The following is a 19360-nucleotide window of genomic DNA, read 5'->3' on the forward strand; positions in this document are numbered from 1 at the left end:
AATTGATCTACCCATGGATGTCAGGCACCGTTATCTGGGCCTAGAGTTTAGGCTTGTCTAAGAGTGGAGGGGGCTTGCTGAATGCAAGCAAGCAGGTATCGTGGTTGCATTTGTTTATCTCTGCTCTGGACTCCAGATGTGGTATTGCCTTTCCCAGGAATAATGGTCCTGAGATTATAAACCAGATAAACCTGTTTTCTTCTCTCTTTTTCTTTTTTAAACAGAGTAGTTGTCAAAGAAATGGCAATGAAATCAGACCAAGCCAGCATATGAGAGGGCTCTGTCTTAGCCTCTCATATGCAGTGATCTATGGGTTCAGACCCAAGGACACATATAGTTTCTTCAGTTGACCGAGGGCACATAAAATTCTTTGACTTCACAGAGCAGTCAGGAGCTGCCGGAATAGATAGCTCAGCATTGCTTGCCTTAGTATCTTAGCTGTCCTTGGTGATGAAAGGAGTTCAGCTATAGCAGATGTACGTGGTTAAGAATATGCTGATTCATCCCACTGGGACATCAGAATATCAGTTTATCTTCAGGTGTGGCTGGATCAAAGCACCCAAAGGATGTCAGAATTCTGCCCTTCATCTTCTCTTCCCTGTTTTCCTCTGTGTGACTCTAATCTTAGCTAAGAAATGCTTCTCCTTCGGTGTCACAACTGTCACCAACAGCCACAAATGTCTGCTCATCTTTTTTCATGCCTTATGGTTCTAGCTAACAACTGGATGCAGGCACTCAGACCTCCTTACCCTTCTCATCTCCTCCTGAACTAGTTTTGTCATCAGCAGGATGGAGAATGCAGGTTTGGGGAGACATGTATTTATCTTTTGATTAAAGAGGAGATGGATTCATCCTACGTCCAGCTAAAATGTCTGAGAGAAAGTCATGGCATTAGCCTTGGCGAGCAATCACGGGTCCATTGCTGAAAGAAGTCTATTCAAGTAAAATACAGCTATTCTATGCTAGTCTCTCCAGACAGAGCAACCAGTGAATCCGAGCAAGCCCTGTCGCTTTCCTCTTGTGGATATTCCATAATCTGGTGCTAGAAGACATGTCCTCCTTCAGAAAATGAACTGATTGGTGTTTACAAAGGGTCGGGCAAGCCTGGAGTCTGCGTGTGGAGGGGAACGTAGACAATAGGAAAAGCCAACCCATCTCAGCCATCCTGAGTCACCAAGGTTTCTAGGGAGGAAATAAAAGACACAGTGTACCGTCTGAGATCGCTCTTGAAGTGAAGGTGGAAGCAGAGATGAGTGGTTTTACGCCACTGCTTTCTGTGTCCTTGTAGCTGTTTGACGAGCAGTCTTTAAGGCTGCTTCAATCAGCTTTGTGTAAGTGCCCTAAATTTATGAACTACTTGAGCTTTATAAATGAAGGTACTCTTTAGGATACCCTGACCACGGCATGTTAAACCTTGACTTCAAGAGTCTTCTAAAAACAACCGAGTAACCAAAGGTCAGTTAAGAACCATGATCACTCTTGGTAATGATGTGACCAACTCGTCCTAGAGCTCTAAGCTGTAACTCTGGTGAGAACTGCCACTTTTGGGACTGTGCTGTGCCGTGACTTTGCAGAGAGAGCTGCTTCTTGTCGCCCCACCACATTCATAAGTCGGCCTCACGGGTTATATTGTCATCCATGATGACATATGCTTTTGACTGCTGGTACTGCTTGGTACTCACTGTCACGACAAAACTCAGTGGTGTGAAATGCCCATTTTAGTGCCTGTTCCAAAGCTGCTGTGGGCATTCAGAGTGGGCAGAGCTTGCCTGTAGTCTGTAATTGTGGCCTTTGTTGGAAACACTCAAAGGCTTGGATGACTTGGTGTTTGGGTACTAGTATCACCTAGAAACATCTTTACTTCCACGACTGGTGTTTGGTCCTGACTGTTGACTAGGACCTCATATGACATGTGAAGGAAGCCCCTATCCTGGCCACACCTTTTTCGTCCTTCCATGTGGTCACTTCATGGGTTCTGACAGCTTCCTCACAAGAAAGCTCCTGGTGTTATGAATGAAGCAGAGTGTGTGACATTTTACTCCTTTGTCCTGGGAATCCATATGGCGCCACTTTAGTCATGCTGTCTAGATTGAGGCGTTCACCAAAGTCTTCCCAGTTTTAAGGCCAGAGAATCAAAACCCCCTGTGCTATGTGTCTAACAGTCCTCACTGAACCACTAAAGGGGCACTGCCATCTGCACAGCCAGCATGCATGGCAAATTATAACAACTGATGCCAACCACAAGACTACAGTAACCCCACATTCCTGCAATTAACAGGGTTGAGCATCACATTTTTTTTTTCTTTTACTACACCACTGGATTTGGTTTGGTTACGTTTTTACTAAGGATTTTTGCTTGTATTCTTAAAAAGGATGTAAGTCTGTGTCTTACTTCTTATATATGGTCAGATTTTTGTATATCAGTCTAAGAAAATAAGTATCTTTTAAAAACAAGTTTTTGTGAGATTGCTGTACTTTGGGAATATTTGTTAGAATTTACTAATGAAACGATTTGAGCCTGGAGTTTTCTTTGTGGGAAATTTATTTCTTTTAGAGGTATAGGCTATTTAGATTTTATGTTTCTTGTGTCAACTTTGCTGATTTGCATCTTAAAGAACTTTCCCATTTCTTCTAAGTTGCTGAATGTATTGGCATGAAGATGTTCATAATAGCCTTTCGTTAGTCTCTTGAATATTTTAAAATTTATAGTGATGACTTCTCTCATTCCTGATATGGGAAATTTGTGGAATCAATTCTATGTTTCAATTTTATTGATATTTTCAAAGAACTAGCGTTTGGTGCTTCTAGGTTTTACTCCATTGTTTGGCCGTTTCCAATGGCATTCATTTTTTTCTTCTTGTCCTTTCTCACTCTCTGCTCATTTTGTATTCACCTTGGTGTCTTTTCTAGCCCTACTGAGATACACAGACTGTTGTGATGGAGACTTCTGTGCTGTTGTGGACCACACCCGCCACGCCACACCCCTGCCCCACTGTCACACCCCAACCCCAGCTCTGCTTTCTTTCTGAACACTGCTCCAGCTAGCGTGTCTTACAGCTATTAAGTTCTTTAGGCATTTGTCACTTTTCAGGTGTATTTGGGCATTACTGGGTTTGTGATCATCACTGATTCTATCTTGCCCCGTGTTCAAAGAATACATGGTGTGTGACTTCAGTCATTATTAATTTATTTATTATGATGTATTGTGCCACATATGGAATTACCTGGGGACAATTTCCTATGTACTTAGAATGTACATTTTATAATTAGCCTGTATTTTGTTTTGTAAATCCCAATTAGATAAATATTGGTTCATAGTATTCAGGTCGTTTATGACTCCACTGGTTCTCTGAATGGCTGTTTTCCCTAGTTACTGAGAGGAGTTGGACGACATCATTAAAGGTCCAGATGTTTACATTCTGACAATTTTTATATTTTACATAATACATGTACATATAGATGTCATGTTAGGAGCATACATAAGGATTAACAATTATTATGTCCTCTTGAATAATAAACCCTCTGTCATTATGAAATAGTTCTGCTTATCTCTGGCAATATTCTTTGTCATAAAGTTTCCACTGTGATTTATTCTAGTATGTAATCATTCCAATTTTGTTATTGATTATTCTACTGTGGGAAGCATTTTCTATGTTTTTACCTTTAGCCTCTACATCTTTTTATTCAAAAGACCTTTTTATTAACTAATATATTTGAATCTCCCTTTTCTTTTTATTCAGTCTAATATCTCTACTACAATATTATTTTATAATCATTCTATATTTAGTGCTATTATATTATTTAGGGTTAAGTTATGATGTGGTATGAGTTTTTAAATATTACATATATTCTTTTGTTTTTCTTATATTCATTATGGTGTTCAAGATCTATGTTCAAATATGAATAAATATTACAAAAGTTTGTTGCTACTTATATGTAACATATAAATATATGATGAATTTTTAACTATTTAAAATTATATAATAGAACAAATATATACATAAATTATCATATATAAACATATGCATATTATATAATATGCTGTTATATTTAACCTTATTGTGTTATAACTCTGCATGCATTACTTATAACTAGAAATAACTTATATATAAAAAGAAGGCATGTAGAAATACAAAGAGCAACACATAAGCATATATTTGTACACTTAGGTGTTCTGCTCTTTTCTTTCTGCCTTTGTTATTCTTCCTTTTTATTGATGTGTTCCAAGTGAGGTCACGGGTGGTCCAGCTGGCCTTAAACTTCAGATTCTTGGAGTGCTGGGTTTACAGGCACTGCTCACCATGCCAGCTTCTGTCCTCTCTGGAAGTGAGTTTTATTCAGCTTAGCTCCTTCTGTGCCGTATTCTCTGAGTGGTTTCTCCGTTGTTGGTTATTTGTGTATCTAAGCCCTCACGGTGTACTTTCTTACAGTCAATGCAGATGACAGCAGGTCACCTGCCACCCGCTTGTGTCACCTGCCTCATTATCTTGCCGTTTGCTCCCACATAAATCCTACAATGCATTGTTTTAATTTTTCTTAAAGCAGTTAACTTAAACGGAGACAAAACCCTATTTACACAAACCTTTTCCCTTCTAGTGCCATTCACTCCTTGTAGAGATTTAACATTCTATTTGGAACTGTTTTTTTTTTTTTTTTTTCCAGCGAGATATTTTACTTTACCCTACAGAACAGGTTGACTGGCAGTGACTTTTCTCACAAATTTTTTTTTTTTTGGTCTGGAAACATTTTAAATTTGCCTTTCTGTGGAGGGATATTTTCACTGTAGACTTCTAGGTTTCTGTATTTTTTAAAGTATTTAAAGAAATTATTCTATTTTTATTTGGCCTCCATTACTTTTGGTGAAAAGTCAGCCATCATTCTTAACCTTGATCCTGTAAGTTGGCTTTTTGTGTTGTTGTTCTTGTGTTCACTGCTTGTAAGATTCTGTAGTTAGTATTTGCTTTCAGCAATGTTATTATACCTTGGTATTATTTTGTTTCTTTTGCTTGAGGTTAATTGAGGTTTTGGTATTGGTTTAGTATTGGTGTATTAACCATCTAGAGATCTATTATTTACTAAGGCATTTCATCCATACCACCCTTGCTCGAAGCTGTTTGGACAATTCACCTGCCCATCTGGCTCACATTACCCTTCTGGTTATCATAGGTCGTGTTCGGTGAACCTTCTTTTCTCTTGGCTTCAGTGGGTACTGCTTCTGCTCCTGCGTATGCAAGTTAATCACAGATTTATTATTATTCCTTATGCAGTATGTGATCTTTCACATCCATACACTGACTTTCAAAAGGGTAAGGACTGGGGAGGTAGCTCAATAAAATGCTTCTTATGCAAGCATGAAGATCCAAGTTTAAATCCCCAAGCATCATATAAGAGCTGGGCACAGTAGCACACATCTGTAATTCCAGCACTCTATGGTAGATGGAAAGTGGAGACAGGAGAACACCTGGAATCTCACCATCCAGCAAAACTTGTGTGCTTAGTTGCAAAAACAAGCTCCCCTGCCCTAGACGAGGTAAATGACAAGGACCGAAGTAGTCTTCCAGGCGGAGGTGTGTGAATGCCTGCACTCACATACATGAACAACCCTCCCACATGCACATACATGCATACATTCACACATGCATCATATACACATATACAAAATCAAACTAAATAAGTAAAATTTTTAAGTCATGTATCTCTTAATTTTAGAGGTCTCATTTCCCTTAGAATTTTATTGTGTCTTAATTTATTTCCTTATTCATTGTACTCATGTTTTCCTTTAAATTTTTGATAGTTTGCATTGCTATTTTCAATCCTATGTTTGATAGTTCCATCATTTTTTACTTTACTCCTAAATATTAATCAGATTATTTATTCCCTGAAGAGTCATAGTTTCCTGTCTCTAGACCCAGTAATATTTAGCAGCTACAGATAAAATGAAAGTGTATTATGCTTTTGAAAACATTAATTTTGACTTTCCTTAAGAAGTGCTAAGGTGTTTTTTTTTTAATCTGACAGTCACTTAATGTAGCAAAGTATCATTGATTGGGTAAATAGGGTGACTCAGTCACTCTAGAACTAATTTAGCTACAGAACAAACCACATAGTTTCCTAGGTTCCTAGTGTTAATCTCAGGCAAATAAGCAAGTTTTATGCTCTTGTAGGTTGAAACTCAAGAATCCAGAGCTTTACTGAAAGTCCAGTGGTGCTGATTTCTTTCCAGCCTGTGCCTCCTCCCTGACCCTCAGCCCCATGCTTTGTCCAGCGGAGCCCATGTTAGACCTGCTCATCTTGTTTTGTTAAGTCAACGATGAAGCCCTCTTTCTAGATTGCTGCATAGCTCTCTTCTTCGCTGCCCTCCATTGCAAACCTAGTCTTACAGCTCCAGTGACCTCTGAGCCAGGGATGCTCAGCCAGCCGAGCTCTGCTTTTGAGGCTCCATCCTCTAACTCTTGTCAGTAGTTCCTGTAAAAACAAAACTAAGCAGAAGACTAGAGATTGTCTCGCCTCGTCTTAGAAGTGGAGCCTGTGTTCTTGATTAACATCTGTGTCTTGTGCTCCGTTCAGCTTTGTAGTTGTATCAAGCTTGGTTTATCTACTGTTACGTGCTCTGCTGTGACCCTAACCAGAAACCTAGAGACAAAAGATTATTAAAGTAGCTGGTTTATCCAGATTCAGGATAGGAAACTTCATTGAGTTTAGGTAGCTCGGTCAAACGATGATGCCTGCATTGTACCTAATGCACACATACGTATGTTTTTAATGAGAGCAGTTGCTGTTCAGGTTTTTGCCTTTGGATCCCTGTAGTTCTCAGGTGGAAACTCAGAAGCATATCTGCCTCTTTGAGGTTTGTGCCCAAGTGCCACTGATAAGGCGTTACCTTCTCAAGTAAGACGACCTCCTGCAGAATGGTAAGAGGGCATTAGGAGACCCAGACATTTGATAAAAGTTATTCTGATTCACGATTTAATTGTAAATTAATCAAGACCATCAGAAGAAAATTCCACTGAAAAGACACACAGATTTCAAATTATAGGAACATGTGTTTGGCAAAGCGTGCTTTGAGGACTGCCAAACCCCAGGCTTACAGGGTGGGGGAAATGCAGCGTGAGAGTCTCAGCAGTCCCAGCATGTTAACAGGCTTCCCTGCCCAGACATGACCCAAATCAACCTGCGGTAGTGGAGTCTCCTGTCGGCAGGCTGGTGCGGAGCACACAGGTCTCTTCCAGTCCTTGGGCAAGCAGATGATTTCAGAATCATCTGCACACCGAGTTCCCTTCCTTGTCTGTTAATAGGTGACTAAAGTTATTTTGAGGGAAAACTGGTTAGATTTTTTTTTTTTAAACTTGATTGTGCTACCAGGTCAAAATAATGTGTTGGGGTCACTCCGTCTTACCACTTGTAGACTGCAGATGGCAACACTGTCACCCTCCAGCCATCTGGGGAATTTCAGGACTGATTCAGAGCCAGAAGCGACTGGCCTGCCTTAGGGTACAGAGACTGCGTTTGAAAGTTTTGCTATTAGTCAACACAAGCCAGTCTTTTTACCAGAGACTTTCTACAGGCCCAAGGAAAGCTGGTGCTGGGAAAAACATGACTTTAGTATAAAATATAGTCACTGATAGGCCAAGGCAAAAACAATATAAAAAAGTTTCTGTAATATGCAGAAAAGAGCTTGTGTGAGCATGTGTAGGTGTGCATGTGTGCGCTACTCATGTGTGTGGGGTTCAGATGGTGACTCTTGAATGAGTTCTCACTTGTCACCTGTGGGACCTGGGCTTTAATCTGAAGCCATCAGCTCAGCATGGGCAAGTGCCTCTTCCCACTGAGCCATCTCACTAGCCCAGTCATATAAAGCTTAAATCGGGAGTTTAACGTGTATTTTCAATTATGTTGACATATTATTAAGGTCATTATGGGTCTTGAGTAGTGTTGGAAAGTTGCTTAGGAGTTATCCATTAAGAACCTATTTTTCCTGTAAGTCTTGCATTTTCGTGTGTGGATTTTATGGAAAGTGAGATTGCTTTCTGCTACTTTTATGTTTTATGTGCATGGCTGTTTTGTTTGCATATGTGTCTGTGCACCACATACGTGAAGTGCCCTGGGAGGCCTGAAGAACGTGCCAGATAATTTGGGACTGGAGTTTACAGATGGTTGTGAGCCAGCATGTGGGTCCTGGAAATGAGTCTGGGTCCTCTGGGAGAACATCCACTGTTCTTAACTGTAGAGCCATCTCTCTCCATCCAAAGATGAGATTTCTAAAAGGGGTCACATCATAGTGGAAATGCCAGCAATTGAACTTGATTCTATTAGCTTGTTTTTGTGTATGAGATCTATAGTACTATGTTTTTGCTTAAATATATAGCCTTGATTTTTGACCCATTCTTTCTTGTATATAGCTTGATTTTACTTCTTCTTGGCTGTTCCCTTTCATTTTTGTTTTCTATGGCAAATGGTGCCTGTTCTCATTGCACGTGGGGAAGGTGACTCGAGACCCTGGTCATCTTTCTTCAGGGTTCACTGTTTCTAGTTGAGTTATGCTATGGATTTCTCTGAGGTCCAACAGTTTGTCAGGTCTCTGCAGAATCCCCTCTGAAGACATCTATTGGACAGAGTAATCATGTCATAACAGAATCTTGAGTTTTCATTAATTTTCTTCTGAGAAGATTTTGTATGCCTCATTTTCTAGGGAGGTCGGGGACTCACTCATCTACTCTGGAGGGTTTTAAGTTCATTGTCACCTCACTTCCTTGTGAGATTTTCCTTTTAGGGTCATTCGAGCCATCGCTGACCCCGCTGGCTCTTCAGAGCCATGACTTGCCAAATAAGCTCTTGGCTCTCGGGCAGCAAAGCCCCTGTCCCCCCAAGTGGCTCCAGATATCGGTGACAGGAGGCTGAAAGAAATTGTCAATGCCTTTCTCTGCCCCACCGCTCTTGGTGCTTCTCTTCCTATACTCCGTCCCTCCCCTCACCGCCTTGCAACTGTCTCCTTATATGGCTCTGAGTTGGCTCCACGTTCATCTTCTCAGAGGAATTACATGACATGCATAAATTATGAAACATTTTTGCAAATTAAGTTTTAATTAAAACCAGCAGAGCCCCGGACTGGATGCCGTCACAATGTTGAAAAGCGACACCGGGAGGGTGGGAGTTCAGGGGGAGGTCCGGGTGGGTTCACATCCTCTGCAGATCTTTCTAGAAGAAAAGTTGCAGAAGAGCACTCCCCTGCCTTAATCAGTCCTGCTACCTCGTGTTTGCATGCCGCCAAGCCACGGCTGGCCACGTGGATTAGAGAAAACACCAGCCCATCTCAGCGGAAGTTTTATCTGGAGTTTGCCACATTCCTAGTTGGTTTTGCCAACCTGTGTCCCCGTGAGAACCAGCAGACCTGCTGCTCCCCCACGTTGTCAGAACTGCAATTCAGATGGCTTTCAGCAGGATGACCACCCAAAGAAGGCTGAAGAATGGCGGTTTTAATTGGAACCTTACTTTTCCAATACAATGCAGAGTTCAAGCTTGCCGAGAAGTGACTTCTTCTTGTGAGAAATATTAGAATGTTATAACGAGCAAACTGTCTAGGGCTTTCCCCCTGCTGATAGTCTAAGCTATATGTAATGTGAGAATTGTTCTGCTCTGCCCATTAATAATCCACATTTTCCAGCATCCCCAAAAATGTCTTCCATCAAGTGGATAATTTATGCAGGCTTGTCTTTCGTCTAGGCAGGGTTTCATGACCAGAGCAGAACCCCAGATCATTTCATCTGAGACTTGTTTGACAAATCTGACCTTTTGTCATCAGTCTCCTCCCTTCCACGACTCCCCTGCTGCTGCTCTGGGATGGGGAGAGCAGGGCTGTATTCTCTGCAGGCCTGCGCAGAGCTAGCCAGCCCCTCAACAACGCCCAAGGTTCCATTCCCTGTCTTTAACTCCTTTAACACAAGGAAGGCCCATTCAGCTAATCCGTATTTCGATGTGACTGGAAGATGTCTTTTTTAAAAAGATGATACATTGCTGGCTTGGGAGCAGTGAAGCAAACATCAAAGAGAGGGGATTTTAGTGGTACAGTTTACCTGAGAGCATTTGGACTAAAACACACAGTGCCTTTTAGCCAATAATTCAAGTTCTTGAGAGATGGAGCCTATATATAACAACTTAAGGGAAGGGTTATTACAGTGTCCTTCATGTTAGTGACAGGACAGAACCAGCCTAGGTAACCAACATTAGGAGTTCAGTAAGTAAATTTTTATGTGTTGAAATAACTTAAACATCATGATATTATTTCTCGTGTTAATTAAGATCAACCATGGATATTAGCAACATAGATGGTTTTAAATATGGTTTCTCTCTTTTCCTTCAATCTGCTTTATGTGTGTGTGTGTGTGTGGTGGTGGTGGTGGTGTGTGTGAGTGTGTGTGTTTGATTGTTGCTGTTGTTGTTATTGGTGGTGGTGGTGGTGGTGGTGTGTGTGTGTGTGTGTATGTTTGATTGTTGCTGTTGTTGGTGTGTGTGTGGTGGTGGTGGTGTGTGTGTGGGTGATGATAGTGGGGTGTGTGTGTGATGATGTGTCTATGTGTGTGGTGGTGGTAGTGTGTGTGTGTCTGTGTATGTATAGTGGTGATGGTGGTGATAGTGTGTGTGTGTGTGTGTGTGTGTGTGTGTGTGTGTGTGTGTGTTTGAGTGTTTTCTTCAGTTGCTCTCTACCTTAGTTTTTGAGAAGGGTCTCTCACTGAGGCTAGAGTTTAGGGACTTGGCTAGACTAGCCAGCCAGCAAACTCTAGGGCTACTTGTGCCCTTTGTTCCCTAGTGCTAGGAGCCCAAGAATGCACCACTGTGCTCTGCTCTGCATGTAGGATGCCATGACCTGAAACGCTGTGCAGCAAGCACTTCACCAGTGGAGCCACCCCACTGGCGTTGTATCTGCTCTTCTACAGTGAACATGCAGTACTTGTCTGATTCTTAAAGCCACTCTTAATATGTGTGTGTGTGTGCATATGTACATATGCAAACGTGTATATTATATTACAGTGGTCTTTCTGTCCATTTTGTATTTAAACATACTGTTAGAAAAACTAATTACCATCTGTACCATAAACTTGATGTTGAGAAATTAGTAAATTATATTTGGTTTGGTAATGTAATACCTGAGCTAAAAAAGGCAAAAAAATATTTGGAATAGAGACCATTTTCCCCTTTAGTCTTTCCAGCAGAGGTTGATGAAAGTATTAGGAATCAGGATGGAAATTGAGTAATGTTAAAATAAAATAGTTAGCCATAGCTGTGCGCTTGTTTAATCCTGTTTCTGTTTTCACTTCCCCCTCTGCGGTGCTATCTGTTCCACTGCTTGCATTTTCTTCTTCTTCCTTCATCGCTACTGAAGGACAAGGGCTGATGTGAAACTGTGAGGCCGAAAAATGCCAGTTCAAGTAGGGACTCTAGAATGAGCAACAGGATACCAACCGCGTGAATCTGGAGAGGAGATCTGGGGTGGAGAGAGTAGACCACTACTAGAGAAGCTCCTTCTATCTCTGACTTAGCCAGCATCACATTAAGGCAGGTATACCTTCCAGGCATTAGGGTGATGAAATATCCTGTGTATTTGAAAGGAAATTACATGCATAGTATGGGAATCTTTTAAGGAAATCACCCTTGTGTATATTTGGGGCTGAACAGTTAGTGAAAATATTTAGATTTGTAAGTGATTTGCACTTTGATTTTCCAGCCACTTGAATCCAGAAAATCACACAAAAATTATATTAATTATAACAATGTTTGGCCAATGACTTAGGCATAATTCCTAGCTAGCGCTTATATCTTAAATTAACCAATTTCTATTAATCCATGCATCACCACAAGACTGTGACCTTCTAGTAAGGATCTGGTGTCTTTCTCCTTCATCAGTACATGGCATCTGCCTGACTCTGCCTTCTTTCTCCCTGCATTCATTTAATTTTCCCACCTACCTATATTCTGCCCTGACACAGGCCAAAGCAACTTTTTTATTAACCAGTGGTAGTATACAGTATACAGAGGGGAACCCCACATCCGGAAGGATCCACTCTATGAGTTCAAGGAAGATCTAGTCACAGTTTGCTATGGTCTGCACCTAGATGGCCAACTACAAGGTCCCAGTGATGAAAACCCAGCTTTCTCAGCACTGCCAAGGGGAGGGGTGTGGGGCTCACTGACCCTGCAGTTCTAGATTTTTCCTGTAGTAGACCTGCCTGCCTGCCCAGTTTTGGTTTTTCTTTCAGTCCTGTTTGGTACTCTCTCTTTCTCCCTAGCTGTTCATATTTTCAGACTCGAGTTCAGAGAAGAAAGGGATCCCAAGAGGACAGAAGGAGCTCTTTTCCTATAGAATGCTGGATGGGCCGAGGTTAGATCACATTTTCATCAGAACCAAGCGCCTGAGGGAAGTTCCAGGATAACCAGTGGAAGTCTGGTCCCTGTCCACTGGGCGCTGGCTCAGGGATGGAAACAATGTGATTGAAAGGAACCGGATGCTGAGCACAAAGAAGGATGTTCACTGTCAGAGTCACTCTCTAGCTGGTCAAGTGCTACTGCTTCATTAACTGCTCACATCTGATAATGAAGTGATGGTCTCTGGTGCCATGGATACCAAGCCTGTAAATTTATCTGACACAATGCCTCGATGGTTGTGACCTCTCAAGGTGTAAAAGGAGCAACTCTTATGGGCTATTAGCCTTCGTAGAGACTGAATAGGTATTATTCCATGGAGTCCTCATGTGAGGCCCACAAATAGTGTAATTGCTGTAGTCTTAAATATGAGAGATCTGAGTGCAGAGGTGACTTTATTTCCCAGGTCCTCATGGCTAGGAAGTGGTAGAGGTCGTTGTTTGGTAACTTGGTATATCAAATTCTAAGGCTGTCTTCCCTCCTAGCTCTGTCCCTCCCTCCCTCCCTCTCTCTGTCCCTCCCTCCCTCCCTCCCCCTCTCCCTCTCTCCTACCTTCCTCTTTCTCTTCTCTTTCTTTCTCTTCTCCCTTTCCCCTCCTCTTTAATTTATTCTCCCTTCCTCTTTTCTTCTCTTTCTCCCTCCCTCCCTTCCTTCTTTCCTGAAGTCTCTTGTCTATCTTCCTTTGTCCTTACCATCTTCCTTCATCTATTCTTTTTTGGTGTGTTCTGTTTTCTATTTTCTTTCTTTCCTTTCCAGTCTCTGCCCTTCAATGACTGTACCAAATTCTTGGCCAGACACAGGTCTACCCCCCTTAGAGATACACTCATGAATAGGGTAGCCCTGGACTGAATTCTTATGTGGAGAACTAATAGGCAAGTTGATGAAGGAACAGGAGACTTGAAGAATACACTGCGTGCTTGACATTTTGATTCAAGCTGGTGACATAGAAAGAGGAGACACTTTTCAGAACAGGCGCCATCACAGATTAGCTATGAATGGTAACGGTGAGTGTGGTTCAATGAGGGCTTCGGAGAATTGCCATGGGGTGGGGGAGCAGCAGCCAGTCAGGGAAAAGGGCCACATGGTGATTTGGGATAATACTGCTAAAGCCTGGACAAAGTCGACAGGTATCAAGCTTATACTTTTAGATTATTCTGGATGCAAAGTAAAGAATTAAGGAGACCAGTATTTGGGGAGGTCAGATAAGCAGCAATGGAGAGCTGGCAAAGGGTGGCAGAATTGGATGTAGGTGGGCAGAACAAACAGTATCAAGTCTCAACTCCATAGAGAGCTCCCCCTCCTTGGTGCTGGGTAGATGGCCAAAGCAATCCACAGAGCTTCCTCAGATGTGCAGAGTCGCTCAGCGCTTTATCCACGTTGCTTGATGCAGAGGGCTGGATGGCTGTAAATGCAAGCAAGCATCCACGCAGGAGAAACGCACACACTGAACCTTTGCAGCAAGCAGGGAGTTACCGCTCATTCATTAGACCTTAGGTAGTGGCCCAGTTTCACAAATGAAGTCAGCTTATGTAGACCAGGCTTTTTAAAAGACAATCGGCAAGAAAATGCTTTGTTTCCCGCTTCATCTTCACATATTGCCTAGTGACATGTGTTGTTTTGATCAATAGATCTTTACTGGGGCTTTGCTTTTGAAAAAGGAGACGACTCAGCTCTGGAACCTCATTGAGCTAGAGCCATGGATGTCTCTGACGTCACCCTCAAGGGCTCTGTGTGAAATTCAGAGATAGAGATGCAATAAAGGAGAAGCGCTGGAAGAGAAGCGTGCTACCTCCTCAGGACAGGAAGTCTCAGCACAAGCAGCTGATTTATCATAGCATCAGCACTTGGCCTTTATGGGCGCCTCCCTGTCTCACCTCTTCCTCCTCCGTTCAGATTCTGCTTCAGTGAACAAATCTCCGGGGCAGTCTCCAAAGTCCAGAACTCCTCTGCCAAGACTTGTCTCTCAGGGTCTAAAGCCGTTCCTGAATTGGAGCGTCTTCTACCCAGCTGCCTACCCTCCTGAGCCTCCTACAAGCCAAAGGGATCCTAAATTCATGTCATTGTTAGATAAAACCAAGCTCCAGGACCTGGTGGTGGAGCACACCTTAAGTCCAGCACTCAGGAGGCAGAGGCAGGTGGATCTCTGTGCTTTGAGGTCAGCCTGATCTAAATAGTGAGTTCCAAGACAGCTAGTGCTACATAGGGAAACCTTGTCTCAAAAGAAAATTTAAAAACCGGAAACTTGAGGTATTTTCCCTCAAATATGATTTTCTTATCTCATAGTCATCAACTTTCCAGTAAACAATAATGCCATATTTTTTTAAAAAAAATTGTTGTGGGATAACCTTTCTGTACATTGTAAATATAAGTTGCTCTCACCGGTTGATAATAAAAGCTACTTTTGCCCATAGCAAAGCAGAACATAGAAGGCCAAACTAAATACAGGGAGAAAGAAGGGCAGAGTTGAGGGGACATGAGCCAGCTGCCCAAGAAACAACATGCCAGCAGATCAGTAAAAGCCATGGGCATGTTGTGATACATAGATGAATAGAAATGGGTTAATTTGAATGCAAGAGCTAGTTAGTAATAAGCCTGAACTATAGGCCAAGCAGTTTGTAATTAATATTAAGCTCTGAGTGATTATTTAGAATCAGCTAAGAAATGGGACGGGACACAGAAACCTCTGCTTACAAGTATCTATTCCAAAAGCTTCAGGGGCATTCCTAACATCCTTCCTTTCATATTAATGTCTATCCCATTTTCTTTTTTAACTTTCCCTTTATTTATTCATTGTGTCTTTCACATCATGTTCCTTAATCCCACTCATTTCTCTGTCCCTGTATATCTGCCCCCACAACCGCCCCCAAAATAAAATAAAATTTAAGAGAAAAAAGTAGAAAAGGGAAAGTCTCGTCATGGAAGCTGTAGTGTGGCACAGTGAGCCACACAGTAAACCCCTTTGGCTATGTATCCTTCCTTACAACCATTCATTACAAAACAGAGTCATTGGTCTGGTTCGAGGCCTCTGGTTTCTGCTACACTATGGATGCTGGACCCTCACTGGTTTATTCTGTTGTTCAAGCGATTGGCTTGGTGATCGTTCTGTTTAATCTTCATGTGAAACTGCTGTGAGCCTGGCGGCTGTATCAAAGTCTGGGAGACAGAGAGACAGAGTTCTGAAGTTAGCCCTTTTTTGACTGGGTGACTGCCCTACTTAACTTCAGTTATCAACTTAGTACAGCCTCGAGTCATCTGAGAAGGGAGTCTTGTTTGAGGGGTTTCTCATATCAGATTGGCCTGTGGGAATGTCTGTAGGGGTTTCCTTGATTGTTAATTGGCAAAAGATAGGAGAGTTAAGTCCACTGTGGGTGGTGCCATTCCCCGGGCAGGCAGTCCTTGGCTGACTAAGAGAACTAGCTAAGCTGGACCCTGAGTGAGTCAGCCAGTAACATTGGCTTCTGCTTCAAGTTTCTGCTTGGGTTCCTTTCCTGGCTTCTGTCAGTGATGGGCTCTAACTTGTAAGGTGAAATAAGCCCTTCCCTCCTTTAAGTTGCTTTTTGGTTAGGGCATTTTATCAGAGCAACAGAGTAGACACCAGATCAGTGACCTTGGGGAGGCACTTGATTATTCTAAAAAACAGTATCATTCCCGATCTGTGAATGGAAACAGATAGTAATGTCTGTCCCACGTGAAAAGGAAGAGAGATTCAGTAGGCGATTAGCCAAGCACCTGGTCCCTGGAGAATGTCATTTATTTACTGTCACCTCCTCTTCCTCATCTTCATTTCCTTCATTCTTTCCTGATAGATACAATCTGAGTCTCTATGTGTTCCAGTGTCCTTTCTGCACCCAGAGTCCCCTGGTGTGTGCAGACCCTCAGGAAGCCATGCTCAGTAAGGTGGCTTTGTGGAAAGAATTCCTCCAGAGTGTAGAAAGAGAGTCAAGTCTCCCCAGGGCCCTATGAAAAAAAAAGATACTTCCAGATTTGTCTTATGCATATCTGCAGGCAGGAAAACTACAGCACATGCACAGAAGTGTGTACATGCCCGACAAGCATCCAGGAGCTTTCTGTCTGTGCTAGAAGAAAATGGTTTTCTTCTCTTGAAAGGCATCAGCTTGGGTCATTAACACACAGTGGTGGGAAGTGAAGATTATAGGTAGCTCAGATTATCTTAACCCTGGGCATATGTAGTGACGAGGCTTCTGATTTTACAAGGAGCTACCGGTCACAGAGGCAAGGATGCCAAATGTATGCAGAGGCTAGGTTGCGTCTCTACTCCCTGAAGGGTACTGCACAAGGGAGAGAAGTGTAACACAGACAACCTGGCTGGCAATTATTAATTGCTCAGAACTAAACAGAAAAAATAAAATTAGACCTTAAGAAGACATCGTGAAAGGGGAACCCACAGAGACAGCTGCCCTGAGCTCATGTGAGCTCATGGACTCTGGCCTGACAGTTAGGGAGCTTGCATGGGACTGACCTAAGCCTTCTTCTTGTGTGTGACAGTTTTGTAGCTTGGTCTGCTTGTAGGCTCCTAGCAGTGAGAGCAGGACCGCTCCCTGGTGCTTAGCTGGCTTTTGGGAACCTGTTCCCATGCTGGATTAACTTGCCTAGTCTTGATGCCCAGGGAGGAGCTCAGTCCTGTCTCAGTGTGATGTGCCATAATTTGTTCAAGCCCATGGGAGGCCTGCCCTTTTCTGTATGGAGACTAAGGAGGAGTGGTTGGGGAAGAGGGATAGAAGGGAGGAGAGGGAGGGAATGGGAGGAGAGGAGGGAGGGCAAAACTGTGGTCAGGATATAAAATAAATGGAAAAATATTAATTAAATAAAATTTAAAAAGACAGAGTTGTCTTGTGTAGGACCATTTCCCTGACCTTAGACTATAGTGTGGGTTGCTATTGCAGGATAATGTTCTTTCCAGTGGACCTCAGACATCAGAGCCTTCTCCACAATGCCTGCAGACAGCTGCTAGCTAGGCAATCAGAGTTGTTCTTGAGTTAAATCTACTTGCCAGCCAAAATCGAGCCCATCCTCCAACTATCTTCTGCCCGCTCCCATTTTCTTTAATCTATGAACCCAGTAACCACATAGCATTGACCTTGGATGTCCACTAAGAAACTAAGGTAACGCCGGGTGGTGGTGGCACACACTTTAACCCCAGCACTCAGGAGAGTTCAAGGCCAGCCTGGTTCTACAGAGTGAGTTCCAGGACAGGCTCTAAAGCTATACAGAGAAACCCTGTCCTGAAAAACATGCAAATAAACAAGCAAAACCTAAGGTGGACCCCGTGTTCCCCTGCTTGGGCTCCCTGTTCTTGGCTCGGCACGTTACTCATGAACACGGGCTGAGTGATGGGTGAGAGTACCCATTCCCGGAGCATCTGTGGCTACAGATGAGTTGATCTAAATCTGTCATGTTCTATTCTAAAGCTCCTTCGTGGGGGCCAACCTGCTTAGGGCATGAGAAGCTGTAATTTCTGCTAGCCGATGCATCCCTCCAATGGGAAAGCGGCTCTTTGCTCTCGTGGGGCATTTCTTGAGGAAATTCTGTGTTTGGTGCAGAGTTTGAGGCTAGTGTTAAACTGAGGCTATTGCCACAAAGGCCTAGTCTCTCATTTTCCTTCCCAACATTTCTTTTCATATGCTTGTAGTGGGTGACTCTTTTGGGGTTTTATTTCCTGTCTAACCCAAATGAAACTCCCTGAAGGAAGGAAGAGCAGCTCCTGTCAGTGGCCACACAACGCTGAAGTCCCTGAGACACTGTGAGGATCTTTATTTGTTATTTTCCCTCAGGTCTCTACATTTCATGGCAAAACAAAAATGCAAAGGATTTTTCACCCTGCATTGTTTGTATCCCAGATTTAAGTGGGCCATGGTGCATGTCTATAAGTAAGAAGGCAACTCATGGGAGTAGTTTTAGCCTTCTGCCAAGTGGGTCCTGGGGATCAACTTGGCAGCTGGCACTTTACCTGCTGAGCCATCTGGCTAGGCCCTCTGGATGCACCTTTTACCCTGGGCTCTTGTGAACTTCCTTTTCTGGTAGCCATAGCCCTACCATGAAGGAAGGAATCATAATCACACGTGTTTACTCTTCTCTTCTTAAACAGGGACACAATTTGAGGCAAGAGTTGGAAATGGAGCAGTGAGGGTTTCCTCAGGTGCTTTCTGTCAACGTTCTCATTTGCACTGGGCTGATACGTCTCAGATCCAAGTCATCTGGTTTTATCCTTTCTACCTCTGTCTGGCCTCCATCTAAAGATGGAGCAGCTAGGGCCTGGGAGTCAGGAGACTTTGATGGGAACTCTGATCTCAATGTACACGGAGGACAGTCTCCTTCTGAAGGTGTAAAGATGCAGAAAGGTAGAACGCTGAGTAAGGACCTTAGCTGGTAGGCGTCACTGCATCTTTTACAACATCTGGATTTACTCTAGAGAGAGGGTACGATTCAAAAGTCAGTCGTAAGGGTCTTTATTCATTGCGGGTTGAGAGAGTGCAGCCCGCAGCTCCAGTTCCTGAACCGTGGGTCCCTTCCAGTCACCACTTTATTTTCGCCTGGAAATTGGAAGTACTTGGCCTTTGCTCGCCGAGATTTAACAGGATGACGTAGATAAAGGACTTAACTGTAGTGCCTGGTGGCAATTTCACACTCAAAAACTGTTAGTCTACGCGATGAAAGCTCGAGTCTTCCAACGATGTAATTCCTAGATAGAGGATTGGTTACGGGGATGATGTTCATCCTTTCCCAGGTGTGGAGCATCCTTTTCAAAACACTGCGCATGAAACGGCAGCCACAGTGTAGTGACACAAAGCCAGAGTTCTGACATGGGGCAGTAGACAGATACAGCTCAGACACTGGTTCATCTTTTTCTGCGTACCTATTAACTTCGGTTCCTCACTTGCACCACTGGCAAAGCTGTCGTGTCTTATTTTATGGAGTGACTGGTGAT

At 42.9% G+C, this 19360-nt stretch overlaps 1 protein-coding gene across 2 annotated transcripts in view; it reads left to right on the forward strand.

Annotated features, from left to right (window-relative positions):
• Cacna2d3 (calcium voltage-gated channel auxiliary subunit alpha2delta 3) overlaps window positions 1-19360 on the forward strand; it is an 837667-nt gene that overhangs the window by 584838 nt on the left and 233469 nt on the right. The gene's annotated exons all lie outside the window — the stretch shown is intronic.

Source organism: Myodes glareolus, chromosome 5 (genome assembly GCF_982192425.1).
Source record: "Myodes glareolus chromosome 5, mMyoGla1.1, whole genome shotgun sequence".
Lineage (NCBI taxonomy): Eukaryota > Metazoa > Chordata > Mammalia > Rodentia > Cricetidae > Myodes > Myodes glareolus.